Source organism: Ischnura elegans, chromosome 9, assembly GCF_921293095.1.
Source record: "Ischnura elegans chromosome 9, ioIscEleg1.1, whole genome shotgun sequence".
NCBI classification, from domain to species: Eukaryota; Metazoa; Arthropoda; class Insecta; order Odonata; family Coenagrionidae; genus Ischnura; species Ischnura elegans.
Window position 1 is genome coordinate 107926166 of NC_060254.1, and position 17270 is coordinate 107943435.

General features: G+C 40.3%; 1 protein-coding gene across 1 annotated transcript in view; it reads right to left on the reverse strand.

The window, feature by feature from the left end:
• Window positions 1-17270, reverse strand: part of LOC124165207 (thrombospondin type-1 domain-containing protein 7A-like) — a 1035737-nt gene that overhangs the window by 590537 nt on the left and 427930 nt on the right. The gene's annotated exons all lie outside the window — the stretch shown is intronic.

Below are 17270 nucleotides of genomic sequence, written 5' to 3' on the forward strand. Positions count from 1 at the left end.
TGCGTAGCCTGGAGAAAGAACATGAAGAGATGAAGGTTATTTAGCTTTAGTTAGGTTGACGAGGGATGGGGTGGAGTGACACTTAAAATTATTTCTTTATTTCAGAACAATAAGCCCGCCATCATCCGGGCGAAACGTCAGATGAACTCTTCGCGGAATAGCCCTCTTGCGTGCAAGAAGAAAAAGAACCAGAAGGGGTTCGGGTGCGACGTTTTTTGGGCATGACACGGGCGTCTGGCATTCCGAAATGAGAATTCCTCCCCACGACCACCACATCACCTTCCTTATCGCACTCGCTCTCTCTCTCTCTCTCTCTCTGTGACCCACTCCGAACACCCTCAACTTTGAGCTGTGACCTGCATGAGTGAATCGTTCACGACGAAAGACTCATTTCGATGAACTGAATGGACTATGTCTCGTTATTCGTTTGAGAATCCTAAGAATTATAAACAAGAATGCTGAGTTCTTAGAAACCGAATACTTATTTGTATATTTTATATGAGATTTGTACGACCTTGGAGACTTCTGGACTGAATGATGCAAAATCGCATGAATCGAATCGTTGGAATGAAGTTGGCCTGCCCTCCTTTTGTACGTTTTCAACCCCATTCCACCACACCACCTTTCATCCCCTCCCCCTACCGCTCAAGTACCGCATTTATCTCTTTCGGAGCTTCCTCCAGATGGGGGTGAGGTTTCGGGAGATGAGGGCACTTCTTTCTGAGCGAGCGAGAATCGTAGCGAGGCGAGAGTTATGTGGGACGACTCGTTGCGAGGCGATAAAGCTCCAAGGGTGGATGTCAAGGAAAGCTTGCGTGTTCGGTGGTTTTTGAAGTTGGGCAGCATTCCTGTGGTTTTTCGACGTATCGATTCGAAATACCTTTACTTAAAATTTAACGCAAAATATGGTGTGTATAGGTGTGGGTAAAGCTCGCCAATAGCATAATCTTTTCGTTGTGCCACCTCGCACATCGACCGGGATTTGAACAGGGTAGATTAAACTAGTGAACATTTATAAATTAAATTAAAATGGGAGTTTGATATAATTGAGTTTACCAAAAATATATGAGCAAAGTAGCGTTTAATGCAACCAAAAGTTATTCCCAAATTTTAGTGTAAATATTCTCATCACGCTAGCATAAGCAGTTAACTTCATACCATGAGATAGATCCCAGTTAAGTTTGGCCAGTTATTTCGGCGCAGACGCAAATCAGATCTCATGAGAATGTCTCTTGTTTACTTAATCATGTCTTCATCTTTCATCATTTATTTTACGCTCCAACCAACACTTTAGGCGCCTTTAAGGCGATGCCTAACTCTACCTCGACAGGTGGATTTTGGCCATTTATGCGTCTCACAACTTGATTCCAACTCCCATAAGTTTTTTGAATTTGCCAGATTATATGGAACAGACATTTTTAAATATTTCCCCTTCTACAAAATGTAAAAATCTCTCACATTATAAAATACCATGGTAAAATTTTGTTACTTAAGAAACAATCATGGTGATCAGAATCAGTTGCGTGTGCCATGGAAATTTCAGGAAAAAAGGTGAGAGCAAAAGTTTGCAATAAATGTGCAATAAGTAGAGAAAAAAGACCGACGGAGCAGAATTGATGTCTCCTCGTGCCGATATAAACTCGAAAAACATTTTCGAAAATTATCAATTTAGTCGTCAGCGGAGCAAACAATCGAATCCCCGCACGTAGCCTCGAACCCAAAAACACTCCATTCCCCACTGCAGCACGTGCGGCCTGAATTTTAGATCAGTCCACCGGCACCCTCGTGCGGCAATTGTCGGGGAGTGCCCGCCGCACCCAATGAAATATAAGCCGATGCGCGGCGCGGAGCATGTGCAGGAAATTTCAGCGTGCCGAGGTTTACCCGTGTTGGTTGCGATGAGACGGCGAGGAGGAAACTGAGAGAAAGAGAGGGATGGGAGTGCTGTACGTATGTGTGTGTATGGGCGGTTCGGCCGAGGAGATCGATGTTAAACTCGGCCTAATTCGCACAGAGAGAGAGAGAGAGAGAGGGAGGCATAATTCTGCAGCGTAAGTGCAGCGGAAGAGAAGTGGAGCGGGTTTGTGTTCTGTCGGATAAGACGACCGCTTAAGGGAACCAACTACCTTTCACGGAAATCTCGACGCTCTAAAAGTAATATCCACGATTTCCTGTTCTTGTACAAAAAGTCACGGCAACGCAGCATTTACACACATGATGCACGATGCGAAGTGCACTATCTGCTAAATTTGTTATTTGCATATTTTGAGTATTGTCTCTCATCAGTGAAAAATCTCGAAATGAGCTTAAGCATTTCATGTAATATAGCCTTTAAATCATAAATGAAAGAATGGACATTGTTTACGTTCATCTACATCTACATAATACCCCGCAAGTCGCCTAAAAGGCGTGTGGCAGGGGGTGTTAGGACACCAACCGTTTACAGTAAAAAAAAAAAAAAAAAAATTAAGTGCTCTAACGAAGTTGGGACTAGCGTTTATTAAAGTCCTTTATGGTTCGGGGGAAAACGAATTCCACTATCTATCCGTTCGGTAAAAAATCTCTCTTAATTTATCGCTTCTATCGGACCTGGAATTATAGTGTGGCTCAAATGTAATGTTCTCTGTTTCGCCCTTAGAAATGTCCATTCTCAATTGTTCGAGCAATCTAAGCCCAGCGCGAAGTCTTTATTCGACGATAATGAACGAATAACTGCAGCTATTAAGTGATATTTCCATTTTCGGGGCCGAAATTACACGTATGTGTGGTGTAATTCTAGAAAAAAGCTGTTAATTTTTATTTAATTTTTATTTAATTTTTCATAAATGCCAATTCAAAAATCAAGGATTCCCTGAAAAGGTCGCACTTTTTTTTATCCCTGCCTTCGAAAATGCAGAAAATGATACCCAAAATAAGCATGGCATAATTCGGATAAAATAAAAAGTTAATAATTTGTAATATTCCAGCGAATATTTTGAGCTCTGTCGATAATACCGAGCAAATATCTGCAAAATATCTTATAATTCCAGTAAGCATTCCAAGTAATTTAGATTTCTAAGCACAAAGAAGGAATACAGACGCTCCCTCATATATATTTTTAAGGACATGTTTGGCGTCTTACTTAGTGCTACTTATTGATGCGCAAAACTGCAAATATTTGGTTCACTTCCCTCATTTTCTTCTGTTTATGGTTGAAATACTCATAAAACTTCATTTCCTTTAAAGCGGAATCAAGTATGGATTATATCAAAGTTAAACTTCATAAATTTTAACCCCAACAAAATATCTATGTCCCCTCCTACAATTGCGTCAATATGCATTTTGTGTTGGAAATTAATTGAATTTACTTTAATGCAGTAGCTTGGTGTTCACGAGAGCAATATTTACTTAATATAAAATAATATTCAGAATTTAAATCGACCGATACAGAATTTGAGAAGGCCATTTTGTAGTTCGAAGCGGCTTTTTTTTCCTCAAACTTTATGCGAGCGTAGAAATTTATGAGAATCCTGTGAAATCGATTTATTACTAAGCGAGGAAAACAAAATTTGAAAGTTAAGTGGTAAATGGATAACTTGTTGAGAGATAAATATTGCAGAAGTTAAAAAGCAACCGCTGAATTCTGTTTCTTTTCAGGAGTGCTTAAGATTAATTCATTACCATCATCTTCCAAAGCTTTGCCTTCTGGATGAAGACAAAATTTCAGTGAAGCTATGGAACAAATCAAAACATAATGATTGTTAGGCTAATGCAGATTTGCATTATTTTCCTCCGCCAACTCACCGAACCCATGCCGACAACGAGGAAAGCAGTAGAGAAATACGGAACAACAACGCAAGAACATAAACTGTCGATAGTCGTCCCCTGGTTAGGACCACTCTAAACTAGCCATTTACTGAAAGGCTCAGCCGTTTCAGGGCCAATCCGAAGTGCAGGCCGGATTGTTTGCGCTGGATCGGTGCAGATTCACGCTTTGAGGGACAAATGAGGGGCGCCAGGCGCGGGGCATACCGCCGAGGCATGCTGCCGTGTTTGCAGGTTCTCTCGTGGGGCTGAGCGGATATGCGACAAGGCAGATTGCGAGGGATTGGGAGAAATCTCGGAGCGGCTGGAACCTGGAGCGAGAATCACTACCCACTGCATTCAATCCGTCTCGCTTCTCCCTCACTGCATTTTGAGCAAGTTTCCGCTAAACACAAAAATAAATCATGCTATTCAAACGAATTTCATGCACATCATTCCGCATTGGTTTTGCCTATGCCGAAGTTTCGTGGACCAATTCATTTATACATATTTTTTTAATTCATTTAGTAATAAATGTGGTCAATTAATGGAAAAAATGAAAAAATAAAAGCCTGGAAATTGGAAGTATACAGAAAATACAAACATGTTAAAAGAAAAAGACAAGAATGTATTTTTCTGCTGAATATAAAACTGGTACGAAAGAGGCTAGGCTACGAGCTAATTTTATATCCTCTATATTTCCTGAAAATGTAAAGGCAGGCTTTTCATGTTTCTATATGTAAATATGTATCTATAATGTACACAAAAAATTGAAATTGGAAGAATGTAATAAATCTGCAATGAGTAATGAAAGTACCTGATAACAGAAAAAAAATTATAATAAATTTTCGATATAAAAAATAAATCTAATGATTGTATGGCTCACAGTAACGAAATATTGTTTTTCCCTCCGCACGTAAAAAGAGCTTCAACTTTATTTTCAAAGACTATCCAACAATTTTTACGGTCCCACTGGGAGGAAATCAATGGCATTTCCAATAAAAACGGTTCTGGTTCGTTTCCCACAGTTTTAGCGCAGAGCAGTCATAGTTTCGGCATTGTGAGTCATCGTCAGATCCAGTTCATAGGAAAACGTGAGTAATATTTAAAAGAAGTAATCGATAGTTCCAAAGTAGGCACCAAATGTAGGTATGTTTATTAGGAATAAGTCTGCGAGATTCGTATATTCATGTGAAAATTGAATACCTACCAACGTTAAACATCCACATAAATTAAACCATTTCACCGAACCGAACTTTGGAAACAATTTTCATTGTCAGGTAATATTTTGCAAACGTATAAAATACCGAGTGATGGAGGGTGTTGGAGAAATAGAGCCAGGGGGGGGAGGGAGGATTGAAAAGAGGAAGAAACCGCTGATGGCGAAGGCTAGGCTGCACTGCCACGGAAGACAGGCCGAAGCACAGGAGAAAGAGTTCACAAGAGGTGATCGGTTATTTTAAAAAATACACCAACACGCATCTTCTCAAAGCCACGAACTTATACATACTTTCCAATGAAATCCGACTTGGTGCCTTAGTGCATGGAGTAAAATAGAAGAGTATGATAACTCTAAAATGCAATATAAATATGGGAGACTCGGTGAAAATAATTTTTAAGAGAGATTAAATTTCCCATCAAGGGGTCGATTGTTCCGACGAAAGAGGGCGCTCCAAAGGTGGGCAATCTATCAAACGCAGGCGACGAAAGAAAATCTAGCCGTGAGTAATGACCTGCGCCTGTCCTAGTCATTTGTTTATTTTCCTTTTGGCGCTTCAAAGGGGAAAAGGAGCGATTGCTTGCGACGGCCTCCGCGCTGCATGGCGGGAAGGTGAAGAATGAAAGGAGAGAGCCTGGGTGGGAGAACTTTTTCGCGAGGAGAGCTTTCGGTCGAAGTGAGACAAAGTCTTTGCGATAGAAGAATATCTTTTGAGCCGACTTTGACGCCGTTGAAAGGCGAGGAAGATTCTATGTCGGAGGAGACTGAGGAAGATTCAAAGGGCTCTTTCTTTCTGTACACGCCGCCGCGAAAAAACACTTCCAAAGTAAACTTGGGTGGGAACGGAGGCGGGTGTTGCGCTCCACGTACGTCAATCACCAAACAGGCCTTCTCATCACCCACGCAGCGAGCGGGAGCGATACGACAAGTGAAGAAAAAGAGCCAAGGAAATGAGCTTATAAGATAAAGCCAAGCGCTGGTGTATTCGCATTGTAGGAGTTATACTAGAGGTAAATAAGAGGCCCTGTAGTCTTCCACCCTTATTTATGGTACAAAGAAGGGTTTCAAAATTTCCAGCTACCGTTATTATACCGCAAAAGTAAAAATACATCCACATACTCAGACTGGATGCAGAAGAAAATACTCATATATGAACGTTATATTTTACGAGTACTCAATTCAGGACCGGAAAAGGGTAAAATAAAGCCGTGGACACCATCAATGGAACAGATGATATCGGACGTTAAAAAGGAAAAAAAAAACAAAATAGCTAGAAAATAATTTGATGCGTAGTTTTCCGCGGCGTTGTCTAGATGATGTCTCCATGTTCCTGGGTTTCACCGCGTGGATTTTCTTTGTGACGACAATTTCGATCTGAAGACCCCGGTTGGAATACCGGCGAAACTGTCGTCACAAAGAAAATCCACGCGGTGAAACCCAGGAACATGGAGACATCAGCTAGAAAAGAATGACTGAAAGGAGTATCAATGGGAGAGCTGTGTCAATTCTTTCTTAAGACTCTTGATCGACGATCAGTTTCAGTACACGAAATTTATGGTGTAACTTTCCGCATTTAAATAAATCGTGTATCTGAAGGTTGCACAAAGAGTTGAAACAAATTATATAATGAGGAAAACTGGAGAAAAGCTCTCTAAGCTCCTATTTCCACCCCTAAAATAATTTAACTCCTCCTTCGCATTCCCTTCCTATGTTTACTGCGGCCTTCTTTATAATGAAATGCCTAAGAGCTGGATAAAACTTAACTTAATATGACAAACTTGACTCTCTGCTATCAAGTTATCGGTATGTATTCAGAACGTAGACTGCCCTGCGAAGTATTACCGACGACACGCGACTTGCCTTTAATAGGGCAATGAATGCGATGCTATTCCTTTTCAGTTTCACTGCATACTTCTAACGAGTGGATAATAAACTTCTCATCCTTAAAATGGTGAAGCTTGGTCTCTCGTGTTCAGTTTTAAACTGTTTTTGCTCCTACTTAGGCAAGAGGTCATAAGCAGCCGTGGAACCTGATAATAATTTATCCGTTTGGATTCCTATATCTTGCGGAGTTCCCCAGGGATCTGTCCTGGGTCACCTACTATTTTCTATACTCGTCAATGACATTTATATCGCAAATAACAATATTATAAGTAAGTATTATTATAAGTATATTATGTATACAAATGATCTTCAAATATACACCCATTATTCGATTGAAAAAAATAGCTGGTAATATTTATCTAATGAATCAAGATATAAGAGAAATCACAAAATGATTGGGCGAGAATTTCCATATTCTGAACTCTATTAAGACGAAAGCTGCCATCATCGGGAACGCTAGGATTCTCAATAGATAAAAATCACCGTCTTTCAGCTGGAGTCGGTGGCCATCAAAAACCACTCCGGGACTCAGTTCGCGCTCTTGGACAGACCCTCACAAAAAATCTGTATTGGAACATCATGTTACGATACATGCAATAAACTTAGTACCCTTCTCTATAAGCTAAAATCTCATAAGGACTTTCCTCCTATTTCCACACATATAATATTACACCATGGTATTCCTTTCATTTGATTATTGTAGTCTTTTTTATGACGACATGCCTAGATAGATACCAGGATAAAACATTACGAGATAAACAATTAAAGTCTGGAGTGGGTATGAACTCATAAATAGATGACTTGTAGTGTAGCCTACTAACCTACGTAAAACTTAATGCATGTTTCTTATTTTTATTATTATTTCTAAAAGCATATGGTAGTTTTGTTTGTATGCGTGACGTATTTCGGACTGTGTGGTGTGCATGTGGGAGTCCAATCGCATGCTGGTGATTGATCACCCCCTGCCAAACACTTTAGAGGTGGCTCGCAGGTTATTATGTAGATGTAGATGAAAGGGGGTTGGCCACGTAGCGAGAAAATTAAACTCACTGACGTGGTAAAAACGAGGTGGGAAAAAATCGCAGCACTTAAGACCACCAAGATACATTTGATACAGAACTATGATGTCTCACACGCGCTCGACCGCCATTGCTTCGTAGTGAACTGCTTGCTAAAAGCGTTCAATTTATAGAACGAGAGATACTTTCGCGGGTTTTAAAGAAGTAAAATACGGTGGCAGGAAATAAAATACAGGCGGGATTATGTGCCTATTAAGGAACGTCAAGAAGGAAATAACATTAGGAAAAAACTTGGCGTTGGATAGAATAGGGTGGTTTCCTAACATTTTTATTGCCTAAATCAAAAGATAATTACTCCTGGAGAAATAACCTTTTGATTTAGGCTATTACTCCGCATTTCACGCTTTTAGATTTTTAAATGACCATATCTATTTTTCGCGATTAAATGAAAAGTGAAAATTTTCAAGCGCGCGAAAACGCGACGGCTAAGCATGAATGATGGGAAAAACCCGTGTGACGTCATTCTGTTTCCCGCTTCCGCCGTGTGAGGTGACATTGGGGCGAGAGTATTGGGCGCCGCTACGATGCAGGCTGCTATCTAGTTGTAGAGTACCCTGCTATCAGGTAGCGCGTGGCTTAAATAAGGATTATTAATACCTTATCAAACGAAGAAAACTTTCTTTAAAAATTTACCATTGCCATTCGTCTAAACTGGGATTTCTAAATCCAAATAATTTGTATATTATGAATACACTAATGGTGGGTAGCGAATCGCAATCAATGCATTTCGTTTTCTTTGATGAAGGAAACTACCCTATTGAGAGGTGAATTTAATCAATCCAAGCATTGTTCCATGAAATGGCCCACGAAGAACTAACAACGCATTCATACGTGCATCTCCGAAGAGTAGACTAGATTATTCTCACATCAAGGAAGGGTCTCAGGTGAGTTTTCGAAGCAATGAGACCTACAGAGCAAAACACCCTCAAATTCATAATTCATAGATTACTGCGTCTCTAATAGAAACTATACAAGATAGTAGGACAAAAGGGAAATACCTATGACCTCTATAGTTTCCATAGCAAAGGCAAATGAATTAAGTTGGGAAGAAGGTAGGTATCTGCTCGTTCGTACTCCGATTCATTTCCACATTTTAGTGACTATGAGATAACTTCAGCAGGTCTTGAGAAGATTCCTCCCTCCTCCTCCGCCGGTCTTCTTTGTGACGGAACACTCGCTTTAAAGCTAAAGGTATTATCCTATTCATTTCAGAAAATATGAGTTACATTTCACTCAACATTTGCCTGCATATTAAATTAAAAATCCTTGGTATATTCTCCAATATTCTCTCTTTTTACATCTAAGATAGGCAAAATTTCGAAAACGGTCCACTGTAAATACACTGAGAATTTCAAGGTATTCAATCAATTAAAAGTATATTATTAAAAGAATATCGTCGTGAGAAAAGGTCAGAAGCTTGCGAGTAATCTGACCTCTGCAAAAATATTTGTGGTTTAAGAACAAATTATTGTGTTTGTGTTTTGAATCCAGGGTAAAAAAAACCATCAGGGTGCGTGGAAGCAAAAAAAAAGGAAATGACCCCTGAGCGCGTGAAACTCCCACATCGGTTGCTTTAATACGAGATGAGCTCTGCCATCATCTATCCAAACCATCTTCGTCTTGAATCTTTTAGTGAGTGACTGTTTTCATGTAAAAAAAAGAGCAATGTTTTAAGGCTGATTCAAAGAAAAATTGACGAAGAAGTACGATCAAATCAATGTGCGGATTACTGACTGTCTGATGATGAGGGTTTTCATGTAAATGTAGTATTTATTGGAGAATTTTGGAGATGTATCATACACAGGTCGATGCATGGCTGGATATCGTTCCGGCCCAATTCCGTGTGTCGCTTTTGGCGAATCGAAGTGCTGGAATGGGTTGGGTTGGGAAATTGCGCACAGCTTTCAGCTTACTGGAGACGCGGCGGTAGCGAGTGGGGTAGGCGAGGGTAGAGCGCGGGGGGAGGAGTGGAATGGGGTGCGGCGGTGGATACAAGGCCCCCGGAGAACAATGGAAGGACGATAATCCCCTATGCCCCAATTCCCAGCCTAAGCACACGGTCACAAAGGAGGGAGCGGATGCCGAGGCGGCCGTAATGATTCTCTCCCACTTGCCGTGGCCTTTCTGCTGCCGCGTCTTCGAAACCCTCGGACAAAGAAGAAAATTGATACATAGCAAACGCGGCAAGCTTTAGCGGATGCGAGTGGGAAGAGGTGCTGCCTTTTCTGGCGGCGAAAGAGTTAACTGGCGGTGGTATTGTTGAGAGGGTTGAAGTTTGACGGCAGCTTCACAAACTATGTCCTGTACTTCAAGCAGACCTAGAGTGTAAACATTTTCGAGAATGCAAAATTTTGGCTCGAAGCAACCATAACTTGGGGCTAGTATTGGAACCCCGGCTCATTGCTTTTATTAACATGTAAATACTATTCTGGGAACTGGAAATAAGTTACCGTATGAAATACCTTTGAATAGATTTTATTGACATCCTGAGCTTATCCAACAACGTGAGCGTCATATTTATTGGGAATACCCAAGATAAATAACAACAATAATAAACAACATGACAAAACATTGCCATCATAGCAATCAAATGCAATATGTGATCTCAGATTTTGCCATTTCAATCTTCCGGTCCCTAGAATACTACAACAGATGATTCTTGTAGTGTTCCCACTCACCTAGCACCTAAGTGAAGGCCCTCGCCCGAATTAAGGCATACTATTAAATGGGTTCATTGCAAAAATGACGAGAGAGTGGGTCGAATTTCAGCGGAAAATAAACTATAACTGCGGCTATTCAAAGAAATTTATATTCAATAAATATAATCTATCCAACTCAGGAACACTCCAGCGCTATATCTCAAGAGTGTAAATACCTTCAAAAACAAAAATTTGAGCGTTTAAAAAGAGAGGGAAGTGGTAGCATAAATCAACCTCGTTCGGGACAGACTCTTCTTCCATGAAGGCTCCTTTGCTTGGTGCTATTCGCAAAAGCCGTTCTGGATATGTTTACCCTGAGGAGAGAGCTACTCGTTCCGCGGAGGATGAAGAGGGTATTGCATTGAAGACTTCTGATCGATAAGGCGCTAACAAATTGCTGGCAGTCCCGCTAACAAAAGAAATAACGCGTGTTCCCTCTATCGTCAGGAAATATTTTTATTCAGTTCAGCGCCGAACGCTGGAATTCTTTGGCTAAGCAAGGGCTTTCTAAGGGCCCAACACAGACATCCCTCGCAGACACCCTTATCCGCGAGGAAGCGAAGGAAAAAAAGGAAGTATTGCTGGAAAAAGCGATTCTGTTGACTATCTCAACTTTATTCGCTCAAACATGTGACTTCCGACGAACGCCTTCTCCTGATAATGGGAGCGCTTCAGAAAGCTTCTTGCGTGCTTTAATACATGTAAGACAGTGATACAGGTATTAGGACCATCCTATTCCGTTTTTAAATAAATTATCACCACATTTCTCAAATTTATTTTGCACGATTTTAGCAAACACCTTACAGAATTAGAGTGAAAAATCATACATTTGAAGCCAAAATGACTTGAAGTTTATGAGGATAAATTGCAAATATTTCATATCAGGAAGTTTAACCATGGATTTTTATAAAAATTAAATCATTTTACATTTTCTCTTCTATCATCATTTGATTCATTCCGGAAAAATATCAACTATCTGGTTTATTTGATAAATTTGATTTTCAAAAACTCCTTTCCTCCAAACGCCGATTGATACTTTTCCGTACTCAGCTACTAATAATTTACCTCCAGCAATTTGATTAAACGAGCTGTGAAATGGGCTTCTAGATACTGCAAAGATATATCTAGGGAACAGATTGTAGCAACTATTTCTTACGATAACGATGCGCTACATCTCGGTACAAGTGCATATCGCTATGTGACGTATTTCATTACCTGCAGCTTATGAATGGAAGTTAGAGTTGTCTGAGCGAAAATATTAGGTAACTTTCCCATTTTTGTTGCAATTTCACTGTCTGTTTCAGCTCCTTCGCCGTAAAGAAATGCATTTGTAATACTGCAAGTTTCAGTTAGCACCTAAAATTACACTAGGAAAAAATGTTACACTGGGTCAGGATTTGTGGAAAACAGTTATCCCACACTTCCTTCCAATGGCGGTCTAGATCTCGCCGAACTCACCCAAAACTGCCTCTTGCGAATCCTCTAACCAATTTGAGCGGCAGAGTAACTATACACTGTCTCGGTTTTTTAAAGAGCAACTTTGAACTTGCGGCCGCGAAAGATATATTGGAATCGCTCCGCGGTTGTTGCCTGAAAGGCCAACCCGTGCCTTATAATGCGAGCAGTCTTTGGAATCTAATTTATTAGCATCCATTTTGCAGGGCAAGTAGCGGAGCGCGAGAGACAAGGAGTCCAAGGGGCGGCGGAGGAGGGAAATGATTGATGGTGAGGGAGGGAGCGCACATTTTGCAAGGGATTACCACGCCGCGCCGGTCCACCCACAATAACTCCTCTGCCACCAGGGCTCGAGGACGAACACAAGGAAGCTATTCTGCACAGGACTGCGGAAATCCAGCGAGGGAATCAGCATCGATGCGAGCCATGAATGCTTCTACCGAAATTGTGATCATGCATCGAAATTGGCAAATAAACATCGCAAAATACACATTTCATTATCAAGAATAGTTATTTCGGAGAATTTTCCAGTTCATTACAGCTGGTATTACACCTCGATGTCGATTGATATAGCAGTCGACAATGAACAACTACTGCACAGGGCCCGCACGTATGGACATTGAATGCGAATAAATCATGAATCTTTTTAAGACGCTCGATGAATTGGTTCGATATATTAGCGAATCGGAAGCAGTCTAACTTTTTAGGAACCTACGATACATCGCAATATTGATGCATCGCATGTGGACAAATTGATTTTAATAAGCAGATGAAGAATGCGGGGCAGATTACTATTTTCCAATTCCATACTGAGGAAAAATTAATTTTTCGCCAAAGGCATTTCTTTTGTGTTTTCACTTCTGCCTCCTCACGATAGAGGAAGAAAAAGGACCGGAAAAGGGTTATTAGTTAATAACGTAATTCAGTGAAGATTAGAAGTCTTGCTGCATCGGGAATCGACACACTTGCTTAATACGTTGCAACGCAATATTCAGTTGCGAATCTTTGTGGTAAATCATGCTCTTGTCTTAGCATGGCTCGATATCGCCCCGTTCCAAGTCTATGGGCTTTTGGAAGTCGGAGTGGCAGCATACGCAAGGCGGGTATATTTAATGTAGCTTTCGGCTTTAACTTCTAACGTAAACATATAGATGCCAACTATGGGAGAAACCTACAAATGGCAATGGCGAGAGGGTGAGGGCGTTTACGCAGGGTAATACATCTGTTACGCAATAGGGGTTTACGCTCCTTACTCACGATTATCGGGTCCAGAATGCTGCACATGAGTGCATGGCAGAGTATAGCCAGCACTGTAATAATGGCTATCAAGGTATCCTCTGTCTGGTTACACCGTAACCAGACAGAGGATAATAATAAATAATCATCATGCTTGAAGGATCATCAATATTGGGTACTCACTATAATGATAGGTGAGTGTACAAATGTTAACATATACATATTTCGCTAAAAACTAATCAAATCAGTTAATATGTCAAAGTCTTTGACCTTCGTCGTTTCCCACAAAATGTAAATCCACTTCAATTTCCACAGAATTGAACTGGACACTCAGTACAGGAGCGATGTAAGGGTAGATCGAAGCTCACGTACAGAAGTGCTCAACGAGATACGTAATTCGCAATCAAAGATGGCGGAGAAACGTGACTGCAGCAACGGGAGATTTGTGGGATTAAAAATCGCACCATTCACATGCATTAATGATATCTGCTCGGCGTCTCTACGATTTCCCATCTCGAGATTTCACACCACTGCGCTGGAGGCGATCCGAGCGAGAGCTCACGACCCAAGATACACCGCGATCAATCAACGACTTTAAGAACGTACCTTCTTCTCCGGGCGCTTTCTTTTTTCGCTCGAGGCAGGGAGAAACGACTTCTGAGAGAGGAAATCCAGAAGGGTTGAAGAAGGCACGTCACGCCGAGATTTATCCTTGCGCTCAAAGTGGGTTTATCCATGCTCTGCTTTCTCAGGTCATTTTCAAATGTAGAAATGTAAAACTTTGGACACATTGAAAAGCAATCTAGCTTCACTCTTTACAGGACACCCCCCTCATTCCCCTGCCGACAAAGCCACAATCTCAACGCCCATGGCCAGCCACATTTAGAGGAAAAGAATAAGGCGGCCACCGTAGACTCTTAGAAAATTTCTTAACTAGTCATAAAGAAGAGTTATTACGAAGAATATCCTTTTCCCTTTCCTTGCATTACCTTATTTCACTATCCTTACGTTCCATTATTAAAGAACCAGCGAAGCTCTTTCATTTCAACACGAAAGCGATTTAATAAAGTCACGCCCAATATTATTTATTTTTCACGTAATTCGCTCATAGAACTCTCTCTGCCTTATGAGAGAAATTTGAAAAATTAAAAGCAAATGTTTGCAAACTGGTCTTATAGCTGTATGAATGAGATTTTTATAAAAGATAATTTGTCTCAGTATTTCTAATATGCATCAACAAAAAATTAAAGAAAGTCGACTTCTGGATAGCGAAGGATGGCTTGGGGGTTAGGCGCCTCTGCCACCAACAGAGAACTCCCGAGTCCACATCCTAGATTTCGAATCAAGGAGGAGTTAATGTATGCATAAGGCAATTTTTGGTGCGCTCATTATTTCCATTTCTTTTATTGATCTTCATGACCTATCTCAGACTTTGAAACATATTTTTTCTTTGCTGAGGTTTTTTTTGTATCGAATGGATATTGCTAAGAAAACCAACGGGGCACAATTTACGCCACACCATTGCTCATCGTGCTTTTAGCACTTAAATAAAAAGCTGTAAATAAAAACTTGGGAATTTTCTGAAGCATTTTGACCGAAAAGCCGTTATATTTTGAATTCGTTTGTGCGAATATTACGTTAATATGAATCACAAACAGGACATAAAAATTTAAAAAAATCTTACATATAATTATAAAATAAAGCAATATAATATAGTATACATAAATATTAAGTTAAGAAATATAAATGTCAATAAAGAAAATAAAAATTGAACAAACATTAAATCAACCGTTTGAATTAGTTTTTAATCTCGAAAACAACCGTCCCTAATTCACAGATTATTTCCAACATTGCCCTTGTAAGCACCATTTAACCGACATAGCGTTTACTCCATTCGAAATCAGCCACATATCGAAGCGGAATTTCGTGTGCGATATTCTAAAAAAAGGTAGTTTGGCTACATTAAAGTTCAGTTAGCTTATTTTGAAATCCAAAACAAACCTAAATGAAGTTATTGCCACAAATTATATTAACCTCGGGAATCTAGTGGCTATAGGGGCGATTCCCTCCTCAATATAATTGGGCGTCTTTTAAAGGTAAGGCGTAAGAAGAGATAGGGATCAGGTGGATGGGTGGCCGTGAACACATCCACTTGCAATCCTTCCTCGGGTCAGACTCGATTAGGTGGGCTCGCATTCTTCCCCAACCCCTCACTCCTCCTCCACCTCCCCCTCCCCACCAACACGTGTGAGGGAAAATATACGACGTATATCACTGCTATCCTCTTTTAACCCCAATCTTTGGAAGCGCACCACAGATTTCTACTCAACCTCTTCCCGGAGCAGTGTAATAAACGAGATTAAGTCATTAAAAGAATAATTGAGAAGTCGACAAACAACTGCGAAGCGACCCACGAAGATGAGCAAATATTTGAGGACCTGCCCAGCTCTCGCTTTAATCAGAGCCCACCCTCAAAATTATTTTTTTTTTTCTTTTCCATACCTGAAAAACGGAGATCTTCTCCATATGCTTATTCCTGTACGGATTGTGTGCTAAAGGCGGTTGGCTACCGAAGTGTACCAAGTTGCGCGGCGATATATACATCAACGAAATCGGGGATAAATTCTGACCATTGAGTTCTGTTATTTAAGATATGATATTATTCAATCGCCAAGAAAATAGCCTTATAATTATCATCATGTTCCGGAGAAAATACCGTGCAGAACGTATCGGGAGGGATTCTGCAATCCGATGGCATTCCGAATTTCTTATTTTTTTCCACCTTCCTCAGCCGTACATGAGTCTAACTGATGAACGTTATGGTGCCTATTTAAAAATAAAACTTAAATAAATAATCAATAAATTTGGGTAAATGTTATACAATGCCAAACCCATCATAACATAACAACGGAATCACCCGAGGTATCTGGGTGATTTAGACTTCTCGTGGTTGTGCCACCTTTATTTCGTTTCCAATGCTGTGAGTCTCCTCAGGGTAGAGTGTCACTATTATCAAAATTAGCAGAACGTAAGTTAAGCAGAAAACTCAATCTCATAGCAAAATCTTTTCAAGTAAATTCATTTTATGGGATTATAAATTACTGGAGATGTGTAACATCTTCAGTTATTCAGCTAAGTAAAACCACTTGTCAGTTTCCACACACTTGCATTCAAACCGACCATGGTTTCGGAAACTCGTACCATTATCAAGGTATGCCATGGTCGGTTTAAATAAAAGTGTGTGGAAACAGACTAGTAGTTTTACTAAGCTGAATATCGAAGATTTCCACCGTATCACGCCGGACACTGTGCCTTTTATCTTCAGTTATCTATAATGCCATTCATTGACGTGAATTATTTTTGCGCGCAAATGCAATATGACGTATGACGTTTGCTGACGGCGGGCAATAAGTGCAAATTCCCGCCCTCCAGTGTTTCCAGAGCAATTAACAATGCTCACATGTTAATACGTCAAATTAGTTTATACCAATGGATCAAATGAATTGTTTCTCGGTGCCAAGGCGACCAAAGCGATGCGATGACGTAGCGGGGAATTCCGAAAGGGCCGATGACGTCATCTTCCGCATCGCATCACTCCCGCTTGATGCGTTGGACGTTCTTTTGAATATTTTTCAAAACGAATTAATTATTAAAAACTCGATTCATCAGAATGACATTTAAGTTTGTACGAAGAAAACTTTTCCCAACATTAACCAAACCTTGTCTCAAATGAATATCGTGTATCACAAACAATGTGTATCGGTAACAATGTGTATTTGTAAATCTATATCACATACTTGTCTCAAATATATAAGGATATTTCAAACTTAAAATACCGAAGTTAATCCACTAGTTCTGAGAAACGCAAATTTTGAAAAAGGTCAACAATTTATAAGCTGAAAATGTCGTATTGAT